The sequence below is a fragment of the Neoarius graeffei genome, chromosome 10 (assembly GCF_027579695.1).
Source record: "Neoarius graeffei isolate fNeoGra1 chromosome 10, fNeoGra1.pri, whole genome shotgun sequence".
Lineage (NCBI taxonomy): Eukaryota > Metazoa > Chordata > Actinopteri > Siluriformes > Ariidae > Neoarius > Neoarius graeffei.
Genome location: NC_083578.1, coordinates 1,683,609 through 1,705,067, shown reverse-complemented (window position 1 = coordinate 1,705,067; position 21,459 = coordinate 1,683,609). Strand labels below are relative to the sequence as shown.

At 45.6% G+C, this 21,459-nt stretch overlaps 1 non-coding gene and 1 pseudogene across 1 annotated transcript; one reads left to right on the top strand and one right to left on the bottom strand.

The window, feature by feature from the left end:
* Positions 1–1,096: 1,096 nt before the first annotated feature.
* On the bottom strand, positions 1,097–1,169 carry trnal-uaa (transfer RNA leucine (anticodon UAA)). The gene has a single exon. It is a non-coding gene; the product is annotated as a tRNA-Leu (tRNA).
* Positions 1,170–7,751: 6,582 nt separating this feature from the next.
* Positions 7,752–21,459, top strand: part of LOC132892379 (H-2 class II histocompatibility antigen, A-U alpha chain-like) — a 32,993-nt pseudogene continuing 19,285 nt past the window's right edge.

Genomic DNA, 21,459 nt, shown 5'->3' with positions numbered 1-21,459 from the left:
AGAGGAGTGGTGCTCCCGTGGGCGAGCCTCAGCGGTAGCTTTGGCTCTACGCTTATGTCGCCGAGCCGTCACCCATTCGCCCCGCTGTAAGGGCTCTAATGCCGGAGTTGGGGGATTACTAACTCCACCTAGGGCATCCAGACTTTCCCCTACAGAAACTACACTGTTCTCACGCTCACTGACCTTCTCTAAAGCCTGGACATGCGCTTCTAGCACTGTAATCTTCTCCTTCAGAGAGCTAACTAATCTGCACTTATCACAAATAAAGTTAATAAAGCTATCGCTAGCGACAGAGGAAGAATGACTAAACATCCTGCACTCAGCACACTGAACAGGCTGAAGGTGTGCCATGATGAAAAGATTCACGTACCTTAAACGAAGGTCTGTTGATATTAAAGCAGATCCGATGTGGATGGCCTCCACTTGTGGTCTTTACACAGGAGGAGAAAAAAGAAAGCTTCCGGTCTCGGCGTTCTTCTGAAAAAAGAAAGAGAAAAACCAGGAAAAAAAAACGGAAAAAGAAAGCGAAAGTGAAAAGTACAAAAAGGAAAACGACAGTACAATAAAAATGAAGAGGATACTGGAAATTTATTTGTAGAAAAAAGTTAAAAAAGGATTAGTGGGTTCTAACACTAATAATGCAAAAGTCCCTTTCAGAAAAAAGTTCGGTTAGCTATTGACATGCAAGCTGTTACCTTTGCGATATAGAAGAAGAAACCTTTATTTGTCACATGCACACTTCAAGCAGAGTGAAATTCATCCTCTGCATTTAACCCATCTGAAGCAGTGAACACACACACACACACACACCCAGAGCAGTGGGCAGCCACACTACAGCGCCCGGGGAGCAGTCAGGGCTTAGGTACCTTGCTCAAGGGCACTTCAGCCCAAGGCTGCCCCATATTAACCTAACTGCATGTCTTTGGACTGTGGGGGAAACCGGAGCACCCGGAGGAAACCCACAAAGACATGGGGAGAACATGCAAACTCCACACAGAAAGGCCCTCGCCGGCTGCTGGGCTTGAACCCAGAACCTTCTTGTTGTGAGGCGACAGTGCTAACCACTACACCAGTAGTGCTGCCCAAAATGTAATTTTACCTGGAGTGGGGTTTGAACCCACATTCATTGGATCTTAAGTCCAACACCTTAACCACTCAGCCATCCTGGTAAACACATACAGTTGTCAGAAAACCTGTACATAATAAAACATCAACTAGAAAACTATTTTTTGTGATAACATAGAAAAATAGCTTATTATACAAAGCACAAATAAAAATAGAAAGTACTCAAAGTAAAAAATGGGGTAAAGAACCTACAGAGTCAGTGAATTGGAATGGACAGAGATGCAGGCATAGGATGCCAATGGTATTGTATTGGAGAGAGATCAAGTCTTCCATCAAGACTAGATGGAACAGTCTCTCCATCCAGATCTTCCTCCTAGATCTCTCTCACACTCTATGTATCCCATACGCCTCTTTTGAAATATAAATTTACATGCAATGACCAGACTATCAAATGGGAGAGACACAATGTACTTTATACCATGATGGATCCCCAACTTGGCAAACTCACCCCAATGTGTCATACACTCATTCAGTTCCTGGGAATGAGTTAGGGGCAGCATGATGGTGCAGTGATTATTACTGTCACCTCTCAGCAAGAAGGTTCTGGGATCGAATATGCCAATTGACTGGGGTCTTTCTGTGTGGAGTTGCATGTTCTCCTCATGTCTGTGTGGGTTTCCTCCAGGTACTCCCGTTTCCTCCCACTGTCCAAAGACAAGTGGATTCAGTCAACTGGCTCCTCTAAATCCCCCATATGTGTGAATGTGAGTGTGATGGTTGTTCCTCTGTGTGTAGTCATGTGATAGATTGGTGACCTGCCCAGGGTGAACCCCTCACCTCTCACCTGAAGTCAGCTGGGGTTAACTCCAGCTTCCCCCGTGACCCTGACGGGTAAGTGGCATAGATAATGGATGGATGGATGGCATAAGTTTGGGAAACAATGGGAAAAGGTTTCAAAATATAGTCATATTGTGTTATTTTCTAAACTTGAACAGTACTTTTAATATTACCACATTTTTGACCAAGAAATAAGTATGAAATTGATACCAAATGTGCATGGAATGGCTTTGAACTAATATTGTGAATTAGCATTAGAGAAGACAGATCTGTCCAAAAAAAGTATTGGCAGCATACTCTAGGTGCAGCTAAGTAATAGCTAATGACATAAAGTGATAAATTAGCCTATATCAGACTAGTACAGTGTTACTCTCTGGAATAAATTCCAGAGCTTTGAGGTTGACTCTCAAACTCTAAATGGCTGGACTTGAGGAATCAGTTCTTTGTAGTATCAACTCCCAGCCCTACTACTGGGTTATTACACCAAAAATATTGACTTTATTTATTTATTGCTCTTTATTTAAAAATGTTTAATTTAATTAGTTTTGAAAGCATCTTAGCTTTACAACATTTCTTTACACATGCCTAAATATCATGGGGCTGCCTTGGTGCTCTGGGGGCGACCACTTACACCACAAGTGTAAGTGACTGCATACACCACCTAGCAAGAAACGGTGGCTCTGCATCACCTGCCCCTATGGATGAGCTGCCATTGCTTCTCAAGCATGTTCATCCAAACTCAAATAAAAATAAAAGAAATAAAATGAATAAGACAAACATTCTGTCATTATTGTGTCTCAGTGGTCCTGATTCTTACTCAAAGTATTTCATTCTATTTGCTTATTTATTAACAATTTTGAAAATTACATTACAGGCATTTAGCAGATGCTCTTATGCAGAGCAGGATAGGATAACAGGACTCTGAGACACCCACAGCAATGGGCAGCCTGGGGAGCAATTGGGGGTTAAGCCTCACTCACAACCCGCCGTAAGTCTTTTGGACACGCACGGGTCGCAGGGTTTGGTAGCTCGAAGCCGTGCCGCAGGGTCGCGGTGAACCCGGGGGAAAGTTTGGGGGAGGAGTCCAGGCAAAGTACTTGTCAAGTACAGGCTGCACGCCTGACTTCCTCGAGGCGTGGGAAAAATTGCGCCGTTAGCCCATGGAAAGCGTATATCTGACGCGTGTGATCAGTGTGTGTGTTCAGTGAGTGTGGAGTGTGTGTGACTTGCATTTTACCAGTTTCCTGCGCTACGAGTTCAGGCCGCACTTGTGAAGCGTGTGTGACGCATGTGATTAGCACGTTACAATCACTCATAACTTGCGTGTGATGCCAGGAGTGGGTATAAAACCAGTGTGTCTGCAGCATTCTGCGTCTGTCTTTTGACTGAAGAACATTGGATATTTTGTGGGAAAAATTAAAAAAATTTCAGTGTAAAGTTTAGAAAATGGGACCCAAGAAGAAGCGAGCAAAAGTGAAGTAACCCAGCCTGAAACAGCAGAGGGGGAGGAGGAGGAAGAATTTGATGATGATGATGATGGTAGCAGCACCGGTGAGCTCTGCATGGACAGGGAGAAGTTTGCCTTCAAGCCGGCAGAAGGCACAGCAGCCTGCCAGAGGGATTTCCACAGGTAAATACACATGCTTTAAACATTCATTTCAGTATCTATATGCTTATGTGATTAATATTATAGATGCTGATTTTCATGTATGTTTCAGCTAACGACACCCAGAAGTGAGGACACTGCAATCCCATCATCGCTGTCAGGTCATTGTGCCATGCTCAGTGATGAGGACGAGGACATCCCGACACCCCGTCCCACCACTCAGCAGGAGCAGGACAGCAGCTCAGAGTCAAAGTGTGTTTCAGTGCTCAAACTGTTGGGCTATTTAGTTGGGATTTTTTACAATGTAATAAAATGTGTTATTCCCTTATACTCATGTTTTATTATTTGACATGTGCATGGTAAATTAACATACACTCAAATAAAAACAGCAAATGATGTGGTCTTCTTCCTTTCTACAATGCTACACATTACATGATCGGTTCTTTGGTTCCTCCCCAATATATATACTCAGAGTCTTGACCCTCGTGTTGCGTGCAGGTCGCGTGCGCTGCGTGCAGGTCGCCACACATAGGGGTAGAAAGTGACATGTACTTCTGTCTTGCGCGCCGCACAAATAGCAAGTGCAGAATACTTGTGTAGTATTTCTGAGGCACATCACTTATACAATGACCGTGCGTCACTCGTGCGTCTTACTGTCATCGCAAAAAGCCTCTACTAGCCGCGCTGCTGACTTGGTTCAGGTGTACAAAAGGAGTATAGGTCCCGTACGTAGTGTATGCGTTCTTGATCTGTTGCAAGACCCGTAGAATTTCCATGTACAGGACCAAAAGTCTCCACGGGCAGTCTGCGACCTTCTACGGCACTGAACACACGCAAGTGCCACGCAAGTCTCAAGCACAGTTTTGCCAAATATTTTACCGTAGACAGCCCGTATGGCGGGTTGTGAGTGAGGCTTTAGGTACCTTTCTCAAGAGCGCTTCAGCCATTCCTACTGGTCTAAGGAATCAAACCAGTGACATTTTGGCCCCAAAGCTGCTTCTCTAGGGCAGCACGGTGGTGTAGTGGTTAGTGCTGTTGCCTCACAACAAGAAGGTCCGGGTTTGAGCCCCGTGGCTGGTGAGGGCCTTTCTGTGTGGAGTTTGCATATTGTCCATGTGGGTTTGCTCTGGTTTCCCCCACAGTCCAAAGACATGCAGGTTAGGTTAACTGGTGACTCTAAATTGACCGTAGGTGTGAATGGGTGTCTGTGTCTATGTGTCAGCCCTGTGATGACCTGGCAACTTGTCCAGGGTGAACCCTGCCTTTCACCCCTAGTCAGCTGGGATAGGCTCCAGCTTGCCTGCGACCCTGTAGAAGGATAAAGCGGCTACAGGCGATGAGAGGAGACTTCAGCCATTCCTGCTGGTCTAAGGAATCAAACCAGTGACATTTTGGTCCCAAAGCTGCTTCTCTAGGGCAGCACGGTGGTGTAGTGGTTAGTGCTGTTGCCTTACAGCAAGGAGGTCTGGGTTCGAGCCCCGTGGCCGGTGAGGGCCTTTCTGTGTGGAGTTTGCATGTTGTCCGTGTGGGTTTTCTCCGGGTGCTCTGGTTTCCCCAAAAGACATGCAGGTTAGGTTAACTGGTGACTCTAAAGTGAGTGTGAATGGTTGTCTATGTGTCAGCCCTGTGATGACCTGGCGACTTGTCCAGGGTGAACCCCGCCTTTCGCCCGTAGTCAGCTGGGATAGGCTCCAGCTTGCCTGCGACCCTGTAGAACAGGATAAAGCAGCTAGAGATAATGAAATGAGCTGCTCCTCTAACCTTTAGGACATGGCTACACAATGAAGATGATCATTTGTCACTACATGGAGCTTACAGTGCTCAGTGTAAATGAATACACCCCCTTTGAAAAGTAACATTTTAAACAATATCTCAATGAACACAAACAATTTCCAAAATGTTGAAAAGACAAAGTTTAATATAACATCTGTTTAACTTATAACGGGAAAGTAAGGTTAATAATATAAACTTAGATTACTCATTTTTCAGTTTTACTCAAATTAGGGTGGTGCAAAAATGAGTACACCCCACAACAAAAACTACTCCATCTAGTATTTTGTATGGCCTCCATGATTTTTAATGACAGCACCAAGTCTTCTAGGCATGGAATGAACAAGTTGGCGACATTTTGCAACATCAATTCTTTTCCATTCTTCAACAATGACCTCTTTTAGTGACTGGATGCTGGATGGAGAGTGATGCTCAACTTGTCTCTTCAGAATTCCCCAAAGAAAATAATTTCTTTACACCACAAAAGTGAAGGCTACAAGAAGATCAGCAAAGCTTTACTTATCAGTCAGAATACTGTAGCAAACGTGATACAAAAATTTAAGAAAGATGGAACTGCAACCATCTCACAGAGATGTCCAGGTCATCCACGGAAGTTAACACCTCAACAGGAGCATCTTCTGATGAGAAGGGTTGAAGAAAATCGGCATGCAAGTTCACTGCAGTTATCTAAAGAAGTAGAAAGCCAAACTGGGGTGACTATTTCCTGTGACACAATACGGCATACACTGAAGAGGAATGGCATGCATGGATGCTGTCCATGAAAGAAGCCTCTCCTAAAGCCCAGGCACAAAAAAAGCCCTCCTAGAGTTTGCCAGGGCCCATGCTGACAAAGATGAAGACTACTGGGACTCTATACTCTGGAGTGATGAGACCAAGATAAATGTTTTTGTAACTGATGGCTTCAAAACTGCATGGTGTCGCAAAGGTGAGGAATACAAAGAAAAATGCATGGTGCCTACAGTGAAACATGGTGGTGGCAGTGTCCTTATGTGGGGCTGCATGAGTGCTGCTAGTGTCGGGGAGCTGCATTTCATTGATGGCATCATGAATTCACAGATGTATTGCTCTATTCTGAAAGAGAAGATGCTACCATCACTCCGTGCCCTTGGTTGTCGTGCACTTTTCCAACATGACTAAACACACATCTAAGGCCACTGTTGGATTTCTGAAGAAGAACAGGGTGAAAGTGATTCAGTGGCCAAGTATGTCTCCTGATCTGAACCCCATCGAACACCTATGGGGAATTCTGAAGAGACAAGTTGAGCATCACTCTCCATCCAGCATCCAGTCACTAAAAGAGGTCATTGTTAAAGAATGGAAAAAGATTGATGTTACAAAATGTTGCCAACTTGTTCATTCCATGCCTAGAAGACTTGGTGCTGTCATTGAAAATCATGGAGGCCATACAAAGTACTAGATGTAGTAGTTTTTGTTGTGGGGTGTACTCATTTTTGCACCACCCTAATTTGAGTAAAACTGAAAAATGTGTAATCTAAGTTTATATTATTAACCTTACTTTCCCATTATAAGTTAAACAGATGTTATATTAAACTTTGTCTTTTCAACATTTTGGAAATTGTTTGTGTTCATTGAGATATTGTTTAAAATGTTACTTTTCAAAGGGGATGTACTCATTTATGCTGAGCACTGTATGTTGTTTATTGTACTTAGATAGCCATATGTTTAAATAGATAGATGTTTCGATAGCTACATGTTTCCTGAGATAGCTGTAGATAGAGGTATTTATATACCCTGTTTTGTTAAATGCCCTGTTGGGAGTTTGAAGGAAACACTGTTTTAATGCACTGTATACTTTTATATGGACGTATTGACAATAAAGCTCTCTTGAATTCTGAATCTTGAATCTTGACGTCTTCACAGTGATGATACTGCTGACTATTAGCCTGAGTAAAATAGGTTACTTTGTTAGTTATTTTCCAAGATTTGATTGGATTTTATTGGCACATAACAGTGCATCTTGCAGCTGGGGGTGATTTAAAATAGACTCTTGAGTAAAAGAGCTTGAGAAGAATGATTGTTCATTAAAGCATTATGTGTTACTGGGGCTTTAACTGTGTTCTTAGTCATTATGAATAATTCAGTTTGTTGGAGTTTGGGTGAAAGTCAGACCATTACCTGGGTACAGCTGAGAATGTGGCCTTTCATGTTTTGTGGTAATTAAGCCAAAATTAATTCAAGTGAATGAAGTTTCAAGGTTTTAAAACACTTCTTCAACAAGGACAAAGCAAATGTGAAAAGTGATGAGGGTTAATTTTCCCTGGAACCTACAGTATGTTCTCGTAGATACAGGAAACAGAGTGTGATTGGTTGGTGTATAAGGAAGTATATCTGATCTCTCTCTCTCTCTCTCTCTGTATGTGTGTGTGTGTGTGTGTATGAGGTGAAGACTCTGACAGGTTGAACACATTACTGTAAAGTGGAGTCGAACACAATGAAGCTCTGTGTGATTCTTGTCATTGCAATGATTCTGCCAGTGAACGCTGAGTGTAAGTAGTGAAAAATAGAATAGAATAGAATAACTATAACACTTTATCACATTTAAGTTTTTAAGCCATAAACCTGATTTTTAAATGTGTTTTTTTCCCTTCTCCAGTTGTGTACAAGTTCACTCGTCTGATCACATGCAGTGACTCTGTAAATGAATCTCAATAATTATTTACTCTGGATGGGAATGAAATAATCTTTGCAGATTACACCACCATGCAGCAAATCAGCCGACTTCCTCCGTTTGCAGACCCAGTTGATTTTTCACAATTGAATGAGTTCACCATTATTGAAAGATATGACTGTCTTCAGGACATGAATTATGCGATAGCAGTGATTGGCAGTTCACCTGAGTACAGCGGTAATGAAAAACATTTTATTATTGTTTAAAGCAGTTTGCTATAATATTCCTAAAGTAGAGATGCTTCATGAATCTGAGTGCAACACTTTTTTCTTATTCAGTGAGCCAAAATGAATTAATAAATGTTTCCAGTTCATCATTATTATTCAATGATACATGATTTAAAGCAAAGAATAAGCAGTGGTGCTTTCTTAACACCCTAAATTTCACTGATGTTAGGACTGGGACTGTTTTGGCCTCTAGGGGCCACTGTTATTTCCTTTTCTGGCCATGTTTGTTTTGGGCCTCTAGAGGTCACCACTGTGTTCTGTGTTTTGTTTTTGTCTTATTGCCTGTTTCCTGCCCTGCCCTGTCCTTAATTAGTTTGTGTATTTATACCCCTGAGTTCAATCCTCTTGTCACGGAGTCTTTGTGCTGTTATGTTTAGCTCCAGTTACCTCTGTTCCGATTTCCTCGCCCGTGTCTTTGTGGTTTTTGTACTTTGCTTTCTTTTGGACTTTTTGGACTTTGTGTTTACCATTTTGGATCCTCTGAGCGTTTGTATTTTTGCCTCTTCTTTTCTGGTTTTTTGGCTCTTTGTTTCTTTGAACTTTTGTTTTTTTCCCTGGTTATCTTCTGAGCGTTTGGATTATACTTTTGTTTTTGACTTGGATTGTAAATAGTGTAAATATTGTAAATAAACCTTTTGATACTTTTTCTACTTTCGCCTCACACCTCAGCATTTGATTCATCCCCCTGGTGGCCTAGTGGGGGTTTGCTGAATTATCACACCAGCAAACCAGGTTCGAATCCCAGCAAAACCCTAACAGAAAGACTCCGTCCTGACTGACTCAGCAGAGGCTTCTTCATCTGTCTACCTGGCCAACCTTCAGGGAATGACGGCTGCGTTAATCCACCATGGACACTCATGGACGGACTCTCACAAGCCAATGTGAGACCCTTGCTCGCCACAAGGTACTGCTTCAGCAGATTGGGAAAACCCTGGCACAGCTGACTTCTCTGCCCCCATCTCCTCCGCCTGATTCTACTCCTGCTCCACCATCTGCTCCTGCTCCAGTGCCTCCTGCCATGCTGCCTTCTTCACCTCGCGAACCCAGCCTTCCTGCACCACAGAGGTATGACGGCAAGCACAGTGAGTGTCGAGAGTTCCTTACCCAGTGTCAACTCACCTTTGAGCTTCAGCCTACCACCTACACTACGTATCGCCGCAAGATTGCCTTTGTGATAACCTTGTTAGCTGGTAAGGTGCGAGCCTGGGCTACTGCTATCTGGCAGAGACAGGGACCTGAGTGCTCTGATTTCCAGCTGTTTACTGAGGAGATGCTGCGTGTCTTCGATCAAGCAGACATCAGTAAAGACGCAGCCAGAAAGCTCATATCCATCCGGCAAGGGGGAAGCGTCGCAGACTATGCCATCTTGTTCTGGACGCTTGCAGCAGTAAGTGGATTGGTCAGCCTTCCACCATGGTCTGTCTGACCCCATCAAAGACGGTCTGGCTTCTATCGGATGCCCAAGTGACCTCGAAACACTGATCTCACATTCTACTCGTCTGGACAACAGAATTAGAGAACGCTGCCAAGTACTGAGCCTCCCTGGCCCCCCTCTACCTGGAGCCCGTCTACCTCCGGCAGTGACTGTCCAGAACCCATGCAAGTGGGTCATATTCGCCTCTCCGCATCTGAGAGGGAGCGCAGAAGGAGGGACAAGTGCTGCATCTACTGTGGCAAGTCTGGTCACTTCCGAGCATCATGTCCCAAACTCTCGGGAAAAGGACCGCCCCGTCCAGCCGAGGGAGGGTTATGATGGGGCCTACCCTCTCTCCCAGACTCCCTGGCCAAGGAATCTACATCCCGGTCTCCATCTCCTGGGGTGAGTCCGTCCACTCTTGTCAAACCTTGTTAGACTCAGGGGCGGCTGGAAACTTTATGGATATCCACTTCGCCCAAAGCATCAATGTCCCGACTGCGCCTCTTGAAGTCCCACTGTCTGTGTCTGCCCTCGATGGCCAAGCATTAGGTGATGGAAGAGTCACCCAAGTTACTTCTCCAGTCTTCCTCCAGTCTCAAGGTCACAAGGAAGAAATATCCCTGCACCTGATTCCTTCACCTGAGTTCCCAGTTATTCTAGGTCTTCCTTGGCTTACCCGCCACAACCCTCGTATAGACTGGGTTACAAGCCAGGTTGTGGAATGGGGCCCTGCATACCATGCCTCTTGTCTGCTCTTTAGCTCTCCTGTGTCTCCTGCCGAGCCCCCTGATCTCACCGAGTTATCTCAAGTTCCCACAGAGTACTGGGATCTCAAGGAGATCTTCAGCAAGAGCAGGGCTGCCATTCTTCCTCCGCACCGTGCCTACGACTGTGCCATCGACTTGCTCCCTGGGACTACTCCTCCTCGGGGCCGTCTGTTCTCCCTCTCTCAGCCAGAACGCAAGGCCATGGAGGAGTGCATCAAGGAAGCCTTGGCCTCTGGGTTCATTCAACCCTCCACCTCACCCGGTGGTGCCGGCTTCTTCTTTGTCGGCAAGAAGGATGGGGGTCTCCGGCCATGTATTGATTATAGGGGCCTGAACAAGATCACCGTGCACAACCGCTATCCCCTTCCGCTGATGTCCACAGCATTCGACCTGCTCCAAGGCGCCACCATCTTCACCAAGTTGGACTTACGGAACGCATATCACCTCGTCCGTATCCGACAGGGAGACGAGTGGAAGACCGCCTTTAACACCCCGTCAGGGCACTACGAGTACCAGGTGATGCCCTTCGGACTCACCAATGCACCAGCTGTTTTTCAGGCCCTTATCAATGACATCTTGAGGGATATGATTAATCTATACGTTTTCGTCTACTTCGATGACATTCTTATATTCTCCAAGACCTTACAGGAGCACTGCCACCATGTCTGCCAAGTCCTCCAGATACTCTTGCAGAATAATCTGTTTGCTAAAGCCCAGAAATGTGAGTTTCATGTCCCTGAGGTCTCCTTCCTGGGATTTATCGTACAAACGGGGCAACTCCAGATGGACCCAGCCAAGACCCTGGCCGTCCGGGACTGGCCTACTCCCAAGTCCGTTAAGGAGGTTCAGCGGTTCTTAGGATTCGCTAACTTCTACCGCAAGTTCATCAGGAACTTCAGTTCCATAGCTGCACCTATGTCGGACCTCACCAAAAGGACTGGTGGCTTCTTTGTCTGGTCCCCTCAGGCGGAAGAGGCGTTTAATGACCTAAAACACTGCTTTCGCATGGCACCCATTCTGGTTCTCCCGGACACCTCCCAACCATTCATTGTGGAGGTGGACGCCTCGGACAGTGGTGTCGGCGCGGTGCTCTCTCAACGCTCAGAAGGGAAGCTGCACCCCTGCGCTTACTTCTCCCACCGCCTGAGCCCTGCGGAGTCCCACTATGATGTGGGGGATCGGGAACTGCTAGCAGTCAAACGAGCCCTTGAGGAGTGGAGGCACTGGCTGGAGGGAGCGCAACATCCATTCCTGGTGTGGACGGACCATAAGAACCTTGAGTACCCTGATCCTGGGACGGGGCCACCGGGCCTCCTGTACATCCCTTGTCAAGCCCGGGCCAAGGTTCTCCAGTGGGGTCACTCTTCCCCTCTCACCGCCCACCCGGGAGCTCGGAGGACCCTGGACTTCCTGAAAAGACGCTTCTGGTGGCCTAACATGGAGAAGGAAGTGAGGTCATTCGTCCTGTCCTGTGAGGTCTGCACCAGAACCAAGAACCCGCGACAGTGTCCCCAGGGTCTCCTGCATCCTCTGCCTATTCCCCGGCGTCCCTGGTCCCACGTGGCGGTCGACGTCATCACGGGTCTCCCTGAGTCTCAAGTTAACACTGTCATATTGGTCATAGTGGACAGATTCTCCAAGGCCTGCCACTTTATTCCACTGTGCAAACTCCCCTCTGCCCTTGACACTGCTAAATTGTTGTTCACTCATGTCTTCCTAGTTTTTGGTCTCCCTCAGGACATCGTCTCTGACCGGGGTCCCCAGTTCTCCTCGCGAGTATGGCATGGCTTCTGCAAGAGCATCGGGGCCACTGCCAGCCTCTCCTCTGGGTTCCACCCCCAGTCCAATGGCCAGACGGAGAGGCTCAACCAAGACCTGGAAACCACCCTGCGAGGCCTGGCTATGGATAACCCGACATCGTGGAGCACCTGGCTGCCATGGGCAGAGTACACCCACAACACCCTGCAGTCATCGGCCATCAAGCTGTCACCGTTCCAATGCCAATTCGGGTTCCAGCCACCTCTGTTCCCGGACCAGGAGGAGGACGCTGGGGTGCCCTCGGTCAACCATTACATGAGACAGTGTCGCAAGACCTGGAGCAAGGTCAGGAGGACACTCATCCAGACCTCCAGTACCAACCAGACTCAGGCCAACCGACATAGGAGACCTGCCCACACTTTCCACCCTGGGCAGCGGGTTTGGCTGTCCACCAAGGACCTTCCGCTGCGGGTGGAGAACCGCAAGCTTGCTCCTTGCTACATTGGCCCCTTCAAGGTTGTACGCAGAGTTAACCCTGTCTCCTACTGGCTCTAGTTACCACGCATGCTAAGGATCAACCCCACATTCCATGTTTCCCTGTTGCGGCCTGTACTGACGTCCACGTATGCCCCTGCCCCTAGGAACCCCCTGCCCCCCCGCATCTTCCAGGGTCAGACTGTGTTCACCGTGCACCGCCTGCTGGACTCCTGCCGGGTTCGCGGGGGCCTCCAATATCTTGTGGACTGGGAGGGCTATGGCCCTGAGGAGCGCTGCTGGGTCCCAGCTTGGGACATACTCAATAAAGAACTTTGTCGGGACTTCCATTCGGCCCATCCTGATCATCCTGGGAACATCAGGAGACGCTCCTGAGGGGCGGGGGGGTCCTGTTAGGACTGGGACTGTTTTGGCTTCTAGAGGCCACTGTTATTTCCTTTTCTGACCATGTTTGTTTTGGGCCTCTAGAGGTCACCACTGTGTTCTGTGTTTTGTTTTTGTCTTATTGCCTGTTTCCTGCCCCGCCCTGTCCTTAATTAGTTTGTGTATTTATACCCCTGAGTTCAGTCCTCTTGTCACGGAGTCTTTGTGCTGTTATGTTTAGCTCCAGTTACCTCTGTTCCGATTTCCTCGCCCGTGTCTTTGTGGTTTTTGTACTTTGCTTTCTTTTGGACTTTTTAGACTTTGTGTTTACCATTTTGGATCCTCTGAGCATTTGTATTTTTGCCTCTTCTTTTCTGGTTTTTTGGCTCTTTGTTTCTTTGAACTTTTGTTTTTTTCCTGGTTATCTTCTGAGCATTTGGATTATACTTTTGTTTTTGCCTTAGATTGTAAATAGTGTAAATATTGTAAATAAACCTTTTGATACTTTTTCTACTTTCACCTCACGCCTCAGCATTTGATTCATCCCCCTGGTGGCCTAGTGGGGGTTTGCTGGATTATCACACCAGTGAACCAGGTTCAAAACCCTAACAACTGAGGCAAATATGAAACATAAATATTGTCATTTTGTAGGTAATAATACAACCCCGATTCCAAAAAAGTTGGGACAAAGTACAAATTGTAAATAAAAACGGAATGCAATGATGTGGAAGGTTCAAAATTCCATATTTTATTCAGAATAGAACATAGATGACATATCAAATGTTTAAACTGAGAAAATGTATCATTTAAAGAGAAAAATTAGGTGATTTTAAATTTCATGACAATGTGGGTGTGATTGGTCCTAAGTGATCAATCTCATTAAATCAGTCTCATTAAATCAGTCTCAGTAATAATACCTTTAATTTTGGTGCTTAATAATAAATTATCAAAACAGCTAAATTATGGTATATTCCAAATTATTATGATCACTACCAATGCAGCAATAATGTATCACTTACCAAACTACAGCCAATAGCACTCATACACCTTGGAATTCTTTGAGATTGGATGACTTCAAGGATATCAGCAAAAACAGACAATCTCAGTTTTCAGAATAATTGAATTTATTATAACAATGGAAAAAAATGAGTAATAGCAGTTGAATACATTCAAATATGATCAGCAATACATATGTGTGTGTGTGTATATGTGTGCGTGTGTCTGTGTGTGTGTGTGTGTGCGAGGGGAGAGAGAGAGCAAAGGGGTGTGTGTGTGTGTGTGTGTGTGTGTGTGTGTGTGTGTGTCCCGTACATGACTGCGCAGTATGGGAAGGAGGAGACAAAAAGGGTTTGAATGTGAGCACGGGAAAATGCGCTGTAAAGGTTGAAATGAATCAGGGCTTGGAATGTTATCTAAGGTGTGTGTGTGTGTTGGGGAGGGTGACAACCTCGTGGTCCCTTGAGACAATAGAATTAGCCCTGGATGCTAATGAGACAAAAGAATTAGCCATAGCAGCTAATTCCACTAGCTTATAACGTTACTAAATCCACTGAAATCTTGATGAGGTCAAAATATGTGTAATAATGAAATTAAAGGATGTTAGAAAGGATAGCAAAGCATGCAACAGCCTATCTATTAACAATTGAGAGAACAAAAATAGAACAATGATCAATTCAACACCCTGAGTGTCTACAGTGTGCACAATTAAACCGTTCCTGAGTTTAAATTCACACTACTTCATAAAGCTAATTCCTAAGACTAGTTTTGCCCAAAATGCCAGTCTTACTTCCAGTATCTTGCTTATATGCAAGATTATGCTGAGATGTTCCGAAACTTCTGGAGTTCACTGGAGCACATGGGTCGCTTCCATGGAAAAGCAGAGAATTCTTGGTCTGAACTTCAGCGTTCGTGAGGAAAAGTCTCTGATCAAACAATGTGCACAGCGCTTTAGTCAGAAGGAATCCGGTCACTTCTAACTTTAAATTAACTGCTTTGGGCTGCAGTCGTAATGTTACTTAATGAACAAATGAAAGGAAACCAGTTGTAACTCAATCTGAGTTAGATCGCGCGATTTTGGAAGTTTACCGTGGCCAGTGGTAAATGAAAGCACGCTGAATTCTTTCTTGCAAAGCAGACGTCTTGGTTTTAGATGTTCTGGTGAGCGGGCCTCTTTATGTCTGTGGAACGCTCCGGTCCGTGGCGAGATTCACAGCACCAAAGAGGCTGAGTTGGAAGTTTCTGGGTCACTTATAGAGTCATGGAGGAAGTGACGTAGGTGATCCTGCCTAGGCGTGACGTAGGTCATCGTGGAAATTGGTTGATGGGATCTGTAGTTCTTAGACGAGATGTGACTGTCCCTACAACAACAACACATCTCAAAAAAGTTGGGACAAGGCCATGTTTACCACTGTGAGACATCCCCTTTTCTCTTTACAACAGTCTGTAAATGTCTGGGGACTGAGGAGACAAGTTGCTCAAGTTTAGGGATAGGAATGTTAACCCATTCTTGTCTAATGTAGGATTCTAGTTGCTCAACTGTCTTAGGTCTTTTTTGTCGTATCTTCCGTATTATGATGCACCAAATCTTTTCTATGGGTGAAAGATCTGGACTGCAGGCTGGCCAGTTCAGTACCCGGACCCTTCTTCTACGCAGCCATGATGCTGTAATTAATGCAGTATGTGGTTTGGCATTGTCATATTGGAAAATGCAAGGTCTTCCCTGAAAGAGACGTTGTCTGGATGGGAGCATATGTTGCTCTAGAACCTGGATATACCTTTCAGCATTGATGGTGTCTTTCCAGATGTGTAAGCTGCCCATGCCACATGCACTAATGCAACCCCATACCATCAGAGATGCAGGCTTCTGAACTGAGCGCTGATAACAACTTGGGTCGTCCTTCTCCTCTTTAGTCCGAATGACACGGCGTCCCTGATTTCCATAAAGAACTTCAAATTTTGATTCGTCTGACCACAGAACAGTTTTCCACTTTGCCACAGTCCATTTTAAATGAACCTTGGTCCAGAGAAGACATCTGCGCTTCTGGATCATGTTTAGATACGGCTTCTTCTTTGAACTATAGAGTTTTAGCTGGCAATGGCGGATGGCACGGTGAATTGTGTTCACAGTTAATCGTCTTCGTCGTCTTCTTCCACTTATCCGGGACCGGGTCGCGGAGGCAGCAGTCTAAGCATGGAAGCCCAAACTTCCCTTTCCCCAGACACCTCGGCCAGCTCCTTGGGAAGAACACCGAGGCGTTCCCAGGCCAGCCGAGAGACATAGTCCCTCCAGCGTGTCCTGGGTCTTCCCCGGGGCCTCCTCCCGGGGGGACATGCCTGGAACACCTCCCCAGGGAGGCGTCCAGGAGGCATCCGAAAAAGATGCCCGAGCCACCTCAGCTGATTCCTCTCGATGTGGAGGAGCAGCGGCTCTACTCCGAGCTCCTCCCGAGTGACTGTGCTTCTCACCCTATCTCTAAGGGAGCACCCAGCCACCCTGCGAAGGAAACTCATTTCAGCCACTTGTATCCGCGATCTTGTTCTTTCTGTCATTACCCAAAGCTCATGACCATAGGTGAGAGTCGGAACGTATATCGACCGGTAAATTGAGAGCTTCGCCTTTTGGCTCAGCTCCTTCTTCACCACGACGGACCGGTAAAGCGACCGCATCACTGCGGAGGCTGCACCGATCTGCCTGTCGATCTCACGCTCCATCCTTCCCTCACTCGTGAACAAGATCCCGAGATACTTAAACTCCTCCACTTGAGGTAGGACTTCTCCACCAACCTGGAGAGGGCAAGCCACCCTTTTCCGGTCGAGACCCATGGCCTCGGACTTGGAGGTGCTGATTCTCATCCCAGCCGCTTCACACTCGACTGCAAACCGCCCCAGTGCATGCTGAAGGTCCTGGTTTGAAGAAGCCAACAGGACAACATCATCCGCAAAAAGCAGAGATGAAATCCTGTGGTTCCCAAAAAGGATTCCTTCCGGCCCCTGGCTGCGCCTAGAAATTCTGTCCATAAAAATTATGAACAGAACCGGTGACAAAGGGCAGCCCTGCCGGAGTCCAACATGCACTGGGAACAGGTCTGACTTACTGCCGGCAATGCGAACCAGACTCCTGCTCCGTTTGTACAGGGACCGGACAGCCCTTAGCAAAGAGCCCCGAACCCCATACTCCCAAAGCACCCCCCACAGAATACCACGGGGGACACGGTTGAATGCCTTCTCCAGATCCACAAAGCACATGTGGACTGGTTGGGCAAACTCCCATGAACCCTCGAGCACCCTATGAAGGGTATAGAGCTGGTCCAGTGTTCCGCGACCAGGACGAAAACCACATTGTTCCTCCTGGATCCGAGTTCGACTATTGGTCGAATTCTCCTCTCCAGTACCCTGGAGTAAACTTTCCCTGGGAGGCTGAGAAGTGTGATTCCCCTATAATTGGAGCACACTCTCCGGTCCCCTTTCTTAAAAAGAGGGACCACCACCCCAGTCTGCCACTCAAGAGGCACTGTCCCCGACCGCCACGCGATGTTGCAGAGGTGTGTCAACCAAGACAGCCCCACAACATCCAGAGACTTGAGATACTCAGGGCGGATCTCATCCACCCCCGGTGCCCTGCCACCGAGGAGCTTGCAAACCACCTCAGTGACTTCGGCTTGGGTAATGGTTTACGCACTTCCTGGTTTATGCACTTCCTGTTTCCTGAGTTGTTCGCACCGAGTCCTTTTTCCCGCGAGTGCCGGCGTTAATTACTAATCCTTTTTTAACTTTTTTTCTGTAAATAAATTTCCAGTATCCTCTTCATTTTTATTATACTGTCGCTTTCATTTTTGTACTTTTCACTTTCGCTTTCCTTTTTCCGTTTTTTTTTTCCTGTTTTTTTCTCTTTCTTTTTTTGGAAGAACGCTGAGACCGGAAGCTTTCTTTTTCTCTCCTCCTGTGTAAAGTCCACAAGCGGAGGCCATCTGATCTGCTTTAATATAAACAGATCTTCATTTAAGGTACATGAATCTTTTCATCATGGCACCCCTTCAGCCTGTTCAGTGTGCTGAGTGCAGGATGTTTAGTCATTCTTCCTCCGTCACTAGCGATAGCTCTATTAGCTTTACTTGTGATAAGTGCAGATTAGTTAGCTCTCTGACGGAGAAGATTTCAGTGCTAGAAGCGCGTGTCCAGGCTTTAGAGCAGGTTAGTGAGCGTGAGAACAGTGTAGTTTCTGTTAGGGAAAGTCTGGACGCCCTAGGTGGAGTTAGCAATCCCCCAACTCCGGCATTAGAGCCCTTACAGCGGGGCGAATGGGTGACGGCTCGGCGGCATAAGCGTAGAGCCAAAGCTACCGCTGAGGCTCGCCCACGGGAGCACCACTCCTCTCCGCGTCACGTGCCGAACAGGTTTGCTCTCCTTAGTGATGCACCCACTGAGAAACCTGAAAGAGCTCTGGTTATAGGGGACTCTATCATACGGCACGTGAAATTAGCTCAGCCTTTAGGGGCACCAGCAGCTTTAGTCAGGTGTATACCGGGAGCCAGGGCGCCGGACATAGCAGGTAATCTTAGGGTCCTAGGCAAGCACAGGTTCTCAAAGATAGTTATCCATGCAGGAGCTAATGATATACGCCTTCGTCAGTCTGAGGTTACTAAGACTAACTTTGTAGAGGTGTTTAAATTAGTGAAGGCGATGTCCGATGCTGTAGTATGCTCTGGCCCCATCCCAATGCGGCGTGGCGATGTAGCTTACAGCAGGTTATGGTCGCTGAACTGCTGGCTGTCCAGGTGGTGCTCTGAAAACAGTGTGGGCTTTATAGATAATTCGGCTAATTTTGAGGGCACTGCTGGCCTGTTAGGGCGGGACGGTATCCATCCCACTCGGGAAGGTGCTGCTCTCATTTCCTGCAGCATAGGTCATAGTCTCAGAACAGGCCTAGTTAATTTCTGACAATCCAGAGCCAAGGCCAGGGAGCAGACAAACAGGCTAAACCGACTGTCTGCTAGCTGCACAGAGTCGTCACTCAGGGCCCACTACATCGAGACTGTGTCTGTTCCCCGAGCTCAACAAAAAGGTAGAAATTTTCAGAGAGTTTGTTCCAGTAACCTAATCAATATAAAATTAGATCAGACTGACTGTACAGCTGCTGCCAGCACCTTTGATCTAAAGGTGGGGCTATTAAATATTAGATCTCTTACATCTAAAGCGCTAATGGTTAATGAACTCATTACTGATCAGGAGTTTAATGTACTGTGTTTAACAGAAACATGGATTAAGCCAAATGAATATATAGCATTAAATGAAGCGAGTCCTCCTGGATACAGTTATATACACCAGCCTCGTCTAAGTGGCAGAGGAGGAGGCGTCGCGGTTATTTATAACGATTATCTAGGTGTAACACACAAACCTGGTTATAAATTTAATACATTTGAAGTTCTTCATACTCATATAATGTATGTAGCCTTGAAAAATAAGTCTACCCAGTTAATTCCATTGCTTATTATTTACAGGCCCCCGGGGCCATATTCTGAGTTTCTTTCTGAATTTGCAGATTTTATCTCAGATCTGGTTATTTCCTTAGACAAAGCTTTAGTTGTCGGAGATTTTAATATTCACTTCGATAACCCAGAAGACCCTTTAAAAACAGCGTTTGTGTCCATCTTAGATTCAGTCGGGATTAAGCAGAATGTCATAGGACCGACCCATAATGGTGGTCACACCCTTGATCTAATACTAACATTCAGATTAAACGTAGACAATATAGTCATACTTCCACAGTCTGAAGTTATCTCAGATCATTGTCTCATCTCATTCAAAATATGTCTGAGTAATAATATATGCACCTCACCACGCTACTGTATTAAACGTACTTTCATGTCAACTACTGCACAGAGCTTTATAAATGATCTCCCAGAGCTGTCAACTTTGATTGGGTCACTGTCAGCCCCTGCAGAACTTGATCAGGCAACTGAATGCTTAGAGTCAACATTCCGCCATACTTTAGATAATGTAGCTCCTCTAAAAAGGAAAATGGTCAGAGACAAAAAATTAGCACCCTGGTATAATGATGACACTCGCACATTAAAACAGACCACTCGAAAATTGGAACGTAAATGGCGTCAAACAAAATTGGTAGTGTTCAAATTAGCTTGGAAGGAGAGCTTCCTGAAGTATAGAAAAGCTCTTAGTGCTGCGAGATCAACATATTTCTCCTCCCTAATAGAAGATAACAAAAATAATCCTCGATTCCTATTTAATACTGTAGCAAAATTAACCAGGAATAAGTCCACTATCAACACATGCACACCTGCAGTATGTAGTAGCAACGACTTCATGAATTTTTTTAATGACAAAATTGAGAATATCCAACAAAAAATTCAAACTACTAATTTAAGGTTAGACAATGAAAGTGACCTTGTAGTTAACAATATAACTGTATCAGATCATCAGTTAGAATGTTTTACTCCCCTAAAAGAAACTGAATTACTTTCATTAATCTCTACATCAAAAGCCTCAACTTGCGTACTAGATCCCTTACCAACACATCTATTCAAACAGATAATGCCTGGAGTAATTGAACCGCTTCTAAAAATAATAAATTCTTCTCTTATGATTGGCTATGTACCCAAATCCTTTAAACTAGCAGTTATCAAACCCCTGATTAAAAAACTTGACCTTGATCCCTGTCAGCTGTCCAATTATCGGCCAATATCAAACCTCCCCTTTATCTCCAAGATCCTTGAAAAAGCTGTGGCACAGCAGTTATGCTCATATTTACATAGGAATAACATCCATGAAATGTATCAGTCAGGATTTAGACCTCATCATAGCACAGAGACAGCACTGGTTAAAGTAGTAAACGACCTACTGTTGGCGTCTGATCAGGGCTGTGTCTCGCTACTTGTGTTGCTTGCCCTTAGTGCAGCATTTGATACCATTGATCATTCCATTCTTCTGGATAGACTAGAAAATGTTGTGGGAGTTAAGGGAATGGCCCTCTCCTGGCTCAGGTCTTATCTAACTGATCGTTATCAGTATGTTGATATAAATGGTGATATTTCTAGACGTACCGAGGTAAAGTTTGGTGTTCCACAAGGTTCTGTCTTGGGTCCACTGCTTTTTTCTCGATATATGTTACCTCTGGGCGATATTATTCGTAAACATTGTATTAGTTTCCACTGTTATGCTGATGACACACAGTTGTATGTCTCTGCAAAACCTGATGAGAGACACCAGCTTAATAAAATTGAGGAATGTGTTAAGGACATTAGACACTTGATGCTTATAAATTTCCTTCTGCTTAACTCTGACAAGACTGAAGTACTTGTGCTAGGACCACATACAGCTAGAAGTAAGTTTTCTGATTACACAGTAACTCTGGATGGCCTTTCTGTTTCTTCATGTGCAGCAGTAAAAGACCTCGGAGTGATTATTGACCCCAGTCTTTCATTCGAAAC